Genomic DNA, 8,366 nt, shown 5'->3' with positions numbered 1-8,366 from the left:
TGGAACTGAGAGCAGCTGTGTGTGGGATGTCCCCAGCAAAAATAAAACCAGCTCCTTCATGCTGACAATGAAGGCTCACAGTCACACTGACCCTGCTACAAATACTTTGATATGCAACAGACTGGTTTCTCTTCTGGTAGTTTGTTATCAACTGTTGTCACATTTAAGGATCAATTTAGCTGTTAAGATGAAGGCTCCAAAGGACCAGCTGGAGATGCCAGGGATTGAACCTGGGGCCTCATACATGCAAAGCATGCGCTCTACCACTGAGCTACATTCCCTCTGTCAAAGTCACTGTTTAACTGATGCAGGAACACAAACACAGACACAACATTTTTATTCTTCATTTTAGAGAAAAAAGGAAGTCAGCCTGTGATCTCAAAGGCTCTGTGATCTCAGGAGTTTCACTGTGATGTCAGCCCACACAACCTTAGACCACAGAGGCAAGTCAGGCTCCAGGAAGCTGAGGCTGCTCCGTTCTCAGTCCAGTCCAGAGTGAAGGTTTTCCTCTCAGAAGCTTTCCAATCCAGCCCAGATCCTCTCTGACTAGCAGGAGTCTTTGACCAGGAAATGAGAATTATATTGAACGTCTGCTCATCCTTAGAATGACGTAAAAGTATTTGTGTTCCTAAAATAATCTCCAGATGCTAAGATCAATTATTAACATTGATTGACAGCTCTAAACTGACCCATCATCACAATACAGTTGCAAACTGAGGACTGGAATATTTAGAAATCCACAGTTGCTCATAACAACTGGTAGTACAAGTACATAGTAGAAACGACTGTAGGAAGTAGCAGTTGTGAGCCTTGAAGAAAATGCAGTAAAGACAGGAAGCCCCATCACATTGTCAGTGTTTCAGTGACTGGCATTGTGAAGAGACTGAGACAAAGTCAGTTATGAATGGAGGGCTGAGTTGGAGCAGAGGGGGGCAGGATCCTGGGGGTGGACTGTCTTTAGGGGGCTGAGGTGTCTGGTGGTCTTGGTGGACCCTCTGCATCTCAAGCTGAGACAACAGAGTCCTGTGTTCTTGAGTCATTGTCTATAGTGTCTGTTGTTGGAGAGCTCAGTGTGGTCCCTGATGGTCTAGTGGCTAGGATTCGGTGCTCTCACCGCTGCGGCCTAGGGTTCAAGTCCTGGTCAGGGAAGCTGTGGATACCCTGAGGTTCTAGCCAACTATGGACTGATAGCTGACCTCCCCTCCTCTCTAAAATCCTGGAGAAAGCAGCTGCTAATCAGCTGAGTGACTTCCTCCATAGCAAGAGTTGATTTGAGGGTTTCAGCCTGGTTTTAGAGCCCAGCACAGAGACAGCACTGGTAGAAGTTACTGGATATATAAATATATATTATAGATAAATATCGGCCGACTCACCAATGGCTGAGGAATACATTCAGTCAGTAGCATATCAGTCCTCTGAAGCTGTAACGTGAGCCCACTTCTACCGACAAGAGGAGAGGTAAAATTTCACCTGAAATCTGAGGTTTGTCCCTCAAAAAGAACCGCAATGTACTAAAAGTTTCCTCCCCAGAATGATTCTATCAACAAACACTTTAAATTGATATTCTGGAGTTTTATTTCAGTCGCCTGGAATGTGCTGTGGAGTGAGTAAGATGGTATTTAAATGGCAGGCCTATCCACTCGCGCTAGCACTAGCATTGCAGATAGCGTCAGCAGGACCAGACCCAATGGGTCCAAAACTGTCTCCAGTTGCTGGGAGCACCCTGGGTGAGCTGGGAAGGCCAAAGGTCCAGAAAAGTGAACCTCCCCTTCAAGACTGCAGCTGCTCAAGAATGCAGCTGCACGTGCATAGACAGGAACTAGGAGGAGAGACCACATCACCAATCCAGAACAGAGTTTAAAATCCTTCTCCTCACTCTGAAAGCTCTGAAAGGAAAATTCCAGCTAAAAAGGAACCTCAGGTGTGTTCTTGTGTTTTTATTATTTTGAACGACTGCAAATGGAACCCAGTTGTGGTGAATAGTAATAAAAAGAAGAAAGAGAAGTAACATCCATCCATCGGATTCTTCTGCTTATTCCTACACATTAAGGGTCACGGGGGGGCTGGAGCCTATCCCAGCGTCAACGGGCGAAAGGCGGGGTTCACCCTGGACAGGTCGCCAGTCCATCGCAGGGCCAACATAGAGAGACGGACAACCATTCACACTCACATTCATACCTACGGTCAATTTAGAGAATCAATCAGCCTCGTCCCCAATTGCAGGTCTTTGGACGGTGGGAGGAAGCCGGAGTACCAGAGAGAACCCACGCAGGAACAGGGAGAACATGGAGACTCACACAGAAAGATCCCACGCCCGAGCCGGGACTCAAACCTGGAACCCTCTTGTTGTGAGGCCACAGTGCTGACCACTGCACCACCGTGCAGCCCGAGAAGTAACATAATTTCTTAATTTCTGTATAGATTTGCCAATCCGATTCAAAACCAGATATTATCGCTGCCTGTTTTGCTTCATTTCTCCATCTCACTGCTTCTCTTAGTTCTGTGTCCACCCAGGGTGATTTCATATTCCTGACTGTATATTTTCTTAGAGGAGCATGTCCTTTCCTTGCAGTTACCACTCGGTTCTGATCAGAACACCCCACTGGTCTAGATAATGCTTTGGAACAGAAATAGCTCCAGTTTGGGAGTATGTGGTCTGTGCATGTTTCACTTTCGCACCATCTTTCCTAGAACACTCTTGTTGATCTTTCCACCATCTGTGTTCAATTACATGTTCTTGCATCGCAGCTTCTCTTGAAGTGGACCAGTTCCAATCTATGTTTGTGTCTCCAGGCAAATAAATGTCTCGATCAAGATGGCGTCCTCTATCTAACATGAAACCTTGCACTTGGTGGTCTGGACACACCCTTCAAGCAATGGTTGAACATGAGGTAGACTGATTTGCACCCAGATCACTTCAGTATTGCAGCCATCAAATCCAATCTTTCTTTTGCTGGAATGTGATTTTGTACATAAACTGCTCCACCTCCTCCATAGCTGTTCCTGTCTCTTGTAAAAATATTGTACCCCTGGATTCCCAGTGCATCCTCATTGAATGTATCATCAAGGTGAGTTTGTGATCTTGCCAATAGACGGATATCCAAGGACAAGAGTTGGGACACTTCTGTTATTCTATTTCTCAGGCTGCAGATATTTTTGTGAGCCGACTGAAACCCTTTTCTTGGTAAATTAATTACAATCATAATAAACATAAATGGGACTTAATCGTCTTTCCTTTATTTTGTGAACCATAACACACAACCACACAACCACACACACAGACACACACGATTTTCCAATTAACATACTGCAACCTCATCTTCTCGCCCCACCCCGACTGATGAACTATCTGGCCATGACTTGTCTTCCAATAACAATACAGCCACATGCAACAGGACAGTTTGTGTCCATGTGTAGAGTCAAAACATATATACACATACACACATGTACACACATGATGTCATCATAAAAACCCTTCCTCTGGGGAATTGTGAGTCATGGAATGTGCTACAGGGCCGAGTCGTTGTGCTTCTATTCCTTCTACAACAGCCACGGAAATATGGGGCGAGGTTTTATCAACCTGAAACAGTGACAAAGCCAAACCTCCAACGTTTGGTAAATAGAAAACACCTTTTGGGGTTCTTGCCAAAGTATCTGAGAACACAGAGAATTGTGATCCCATATTTGGGTCTAACAGTTTGAAGTAGGCAACATCCGTTCCTGTCATATCAACATGTAGAGTTACATGGAGGTCTTGTAAACCTGTTAACCTGGAATGATCTGGCAGGTCTTCTTTTCCTGCTAAGAAATCATCCGTCTGAATCCAGGACACCATCAGCATCTGATTGAAAAGGAGTACATGAGAGAATAATAGCATCCTGTATTTACAGCCTGTAGCATGTTGAAGAAGCATTCAGAATCATGGTCAGGGACTGTGCTATGAACGCCTTCAGGAGAACAATGAATAGTTGCACTCCACTTGGTGAACAAATCCCGACCCAATAGATTACTTGGTGAGTTATCAGTGATTACAAATGGATGCTCTCATGAAATGAGTCCAAATTGAACTTTGGCTGGTGCTCCAATGGACTTTGCATAGTTACTCCAGCAATTGCTACTGTTTTTATATTTTCAGAAGTAGGAACTAATCCTACACGGTTAGCATCTGACTTATTAATGGTGGAAACTGTTGCACCTGTGTCCCCTAAGAGTTCAGCAGATTTTCCATCTACTGATAATTCAACTTTAGGTTCAGCAGTTAGAGTTATTTGAGAGCATTCAGTTACAACTTTCTGTTTTTCATTTTCAATGTTGCACACTGGAAGACACTGAAGTGCTGTCTTATTGTTGAGGGGGATGCCACAGGTTCAGAGGCGGTCCTGGTCTGGGGCCCTGTGGAGTCTGAGGTCTGGGGTGCCAGTTTCCTCTTCCTGTTGGTCTTGGCCTTCAACCCCTCTACCTCTTCTAGGATACAATCCTCTTCATTAATCACTTCTTCTCCTTCATCATTTAACACATTTTTGTCCTGGTATCCTAGGTTTCCAGGTTCTAGTTCTTCTTCTAAATGCAGGGCTCCATTGAGCAGTGGGAGAGAGTGAGGCAGACAAGTTCTGCTCTCTTTTAGGAAGCTTAGACAGTTCACCAAGTGACGGAACAGGACTTTGGAGATCATCATTGGCAGCAGCTGCTCAAGCAGAGGTGGAGGACTGAGTAGGTTTGCTACTGGGAGTCTGCTGCTGTAACTGGTAAAAGGTGTTCTCCTACCAGTCTACATGATCAGTGGAGTCGTTGCATCGAGTCTGTAACCTCAGGTGTTTAGGATCCCATCCTCGTCGCCATTAATTATGGTCAAGTGGCCCTGCGTGGGGGGGTCATCCGGCGGAGCAGTGAACAGAAAGGAGGCGTGGTCTCTTTCTCAAACCTTACACACTTTATTCATGCATGAGAGAGAAGTTACAGCACTCATAGAGCATCAGAAGTTCTCTGATGTTTCTGAGGAACAGTCAGCTATTCATCACCGTGGGGAGGGGACATACAGATTGGAGGTAGAGTCATGTCACATCCAAGGATTCTCAAAATCTCAGAATAGGCGCCCAGGTTGAGGTCAAATAGTTCAGATTATTAAAATTAACACATGCAAACATCAATCTGCCAACCACAAAGTAAGTTTACAACTTTGAGACCTGGAGCATGAGGGTACACACTTCAGCTCCTGTGGTTTGACCCAAATATATTTTAACGTCCATGAATAAGCATCCTATTCTGCATGAATAGCACTTTTACAACATGAGCAAACATTCTCTAAGGTTTTAACAGTCTCAGCTGTGACGCTCTTCCACATTCTGCCTGACGTTTGCAGAGAAACATAGAAACCAACAGGTCATCTTCAGCTCCACAAATCCTGAGTGTCATATATTTTCATGAGCTCTTTTCTTGATAACTCATCTGGAGGGCAGGGAGCTGTTCATTCCTCTGAGTTGGAAGCTCCTGAGTCCAGAGCTCTCTTTACTGACACCCCATTACTGGCCACTGCTTCCTCCTCATCCATCGTCACTTGGATTTTCAGCAGCCAACATCTCTTCCTTTCACCTCTAAAAACTCGTGCACACGTGCGCGCACACACACACACACACACACACACAGACTCCACTAATGATCACATCTCATTTTTCTCTTAGTTCAATTTCAGTTTATTTTTGCATTTTTTGTGAAATGAATTCTTCAGTTGGACTTCAACATGAAACTCTCACTCTGGTTACGGCTTCAGAGCGACATTGTGACAAATGGTTTATTTCAAGGGTGTGTTCTCATGTGTGTTTTCAGGTATCTCTTATCTAAAAATCGTTTGCCACATACCGAGCAGGGGAATGGTTTCTCCTCAGTGTGTGTTCTTTTGTGTCTTTTCAGATCCCCCTTTTTGGTAAATCTTGTGCCACAAACTGAGCAGGGGAAAGGTTTCTCCCCTGTGTGCGTTCTTGTGTGTATTTTCAGATCTCCCTTTCTGGAAAATCTTTTGCCACAAACTGAGCAGGGGTATGGTTTCTCCCCTGTGTGTGTTCTCATGTGTCTTGTTAGTTGTCCTTTTTCTGAGAACCTTTTGCCACAGATAGGGCAGGGGACTGGTTTCTCCCCAGTGTGAATGTACATGTGTGTTTTCAGATGTCCTTTAAGTGAGAATGTTTTGCCACAAATAGAACAGGAAAATGGTTTCTCCCCAGTATGTGTTCTCATGTGACTTTTCAGATATGCCTTTTCTGAAAATCTTTTGCCACAAACTGAGCATGAGAACGGTTTCTCCCCAGTGTGTGTTCTCATGTGTTTATCTAAACTATTTTTGTAACTATAACCTTTACTGCATGTTGAGCACCTAAAGGGACGCTCATCCTTCCTGACTTCAGTATCAGCTTCAGAAGAGTCTGACATCTGGTCGTCAGTCTGGGGTTGTACAAGTGGATCTGGATCTACCTTGCTGGCTGGTTCTGGTTCTGGTCCTCCACACTCTTCTCCATCAGCTTCTGTTTTCAGAGGGTGAACTGGGCTGCTGCTCAGAGACTCTTCTTTCAAGTTCTCCTCAGTTAGACTCTGATGAAGCTGTGGGAACTCAGGTTTCTCTTCGTTCCCTTCACTCTTCACAGGGACCAGAGTGAAGGGGAACGTGGTGATATCAGCCTCCTCCTGTCCTTGAAGCTGCCCTCCCTCCTCACTGGTCCAGAGCTCCTCCCACTCCTCTTTAATGTGGGGGGGCTCTGGGTCCTGCAGCTCAGGGGGAACCTCTTCTTTAATCACCAGCAGCTGCTCCACATCTGCAGGACACAAACAGCAACATCAGAATCTCTTCATTTGACTCTGAAACAGCGGAGCAACAGACAGAAACAGAAATCAACTAAGATCTGTTATCACGTAACTTCAAACTGAACATTCTTGAATGACTGCAGATGTGTATGATGGTGTCTCATTGACTAATAAAAGTAGGGCTGCATTTCAAAATAAGAGAATATTAATAAAACTGTGCATGTTCAAATCAAGTGCTCCATTTCAGAAAAATAACAAAGGAGCCAAAGCTTGAGTTTCTCTTGTCCTGTCTCACATCTTGACTCAGTCTCAATCTCACAGAGAGGAAATCCCTCCACAGGTGAACCCTTGACTTCCTTCCCCTCTTGTGTTCTGCTCCTCCACTTCTTTGCTCACTGAGAGAATTGAGCTGACAGGATTTTAAACCTGGGCCTGAATGGAGAGGAGGGGCTCATTAGTGAGCCTGGAACGATCCTTAGTTTGATGAAGAGGAGGGGGAACCTGCCTGCAGTGGTTATGAGGAGCCAAAAAGGACCAAACACAAAGATGTGATTTTTTGAGGCGGTGGTGTTACAGATTACAGTGGTGTTACAGGTGGTGGTTTGTTACAGGTGGTGGTTTGTTACAGGTGGTGGTCTCAGATTGAGACTCTGTATGCAGATGATGTTTCCTGTAAAACAGGATAATTAAGACAATCGGTGAGACGCGTCTGCTCTGTTCAGCTTCTCCGTGAAGACTGGGAAGCAAACCGGCGTTCACCGGGAGAAGCAGCCTGCGACACTGCCCCCTGCTGGCGGAATGACAAAACTCTCCCATTTTACATGGGACAGAAATAACATTAAAAAATAATCAAAATAACATAAAATGTGACCGACATTTAATGAGCGTCACAGTGGCATAAACAGACAGACATCGCTATCGGTCGATGCTGCTGGGAGCGACACAACACCTTCTCCTGGTCAGTGTGCGGGGACTCACCTGCTCTGTCCAGCCTGACTCGGGGCTTCAGCACGGCATCGAGCAGCAACCTCTGCCGGCGGTTCTCCCGCTCGTACTCCGCCACGGTTTCCTCCAGCAGAGCCACGATCTGCTCCGCGGCCGCCGCCAGCCGCTCGGTGAGCAGCGCTCTCAGCACCGGGACTCCAGCCGCTGAGTCTCCTACTCCCAGCTGCAGCAGGAAGTCTTCAGCGGCGGCGAGGATCCGCTCCTGGACCGACACCCGCAGCAGCTGCGCGGCGCACATGTTGAGGTTCTACCGGCGCCACTCAGCCTTCAGGAGACAAAGACCGAGGCCTTCCGCTTCTTTTCTTCTTCGTCTTCTTCAAAACGAGCAGAGTCCAAGCTCTGTTCTCTGTGCCACTCCAAACTCGCTAACCTGGTAGCAGCGGTAGTGATGAGTGGAGTGATCCAGGATTTCGTTTTGAAAAGCGCGTATTGATGACGTATTTAGTGACGTCCAAAGCCTCGCCGACCGGAAGTGGCCACGTGACGGATTCAGGACCTGGTTCTCCGGCTTGGCGTGAGATTCTAAACCACTAAAGCCTGATTTATGCTTCTGCGTCGCGTCGACGCGT

The 8,366-nt window shown here is 46.1% G+C and overlaps 1 non-coding gene and 1 pseudogene across 1 annotated transcript; both read right to left on the bottom strand.

Annotated features, from left to right (window-relative positions):
- Positions 1 to 209: 209 nt before the first annotated feature.
- Positions 210 to 281, bottom strand: trnaa-ugc (transfer RNA alanine (anticodon UGC)). Its single transcript has one exon. It is a non-coding gene; the product is annotated as a tRNA-Ala (tRNA).
- Positions 282 to 5,763: 5,482 nt separating this feature from the next.
- On the bottom strand, positions 5,764 to 6,819 carry LOC147270890 (uncharacterized; annotated as a pseudogene).
- Positions 6,820 to 8,366: the final 1,547 nt, after the last annotated feature.

The sequence above is a fragment of the Aulostomus chinensis genome, chromosome 1 (assembly GCF_037954235.1).
Source record: "Aulostomus chinensis isolate RoL2024-O1b breed Wild chromosome 1, RoL_Achi_v1.0, whole genome shotgun sequence".
NCBI classification, from domain to species: Eukaryota; Metazoa; Chordata; class Actinopteri; order Syngnathiformes; family Aulostomidae; genus Aulostomus; species Aulostomus chinensis.
This window is presented reverse-complemented; position numbering and strand designations above follow the sequence as displayed.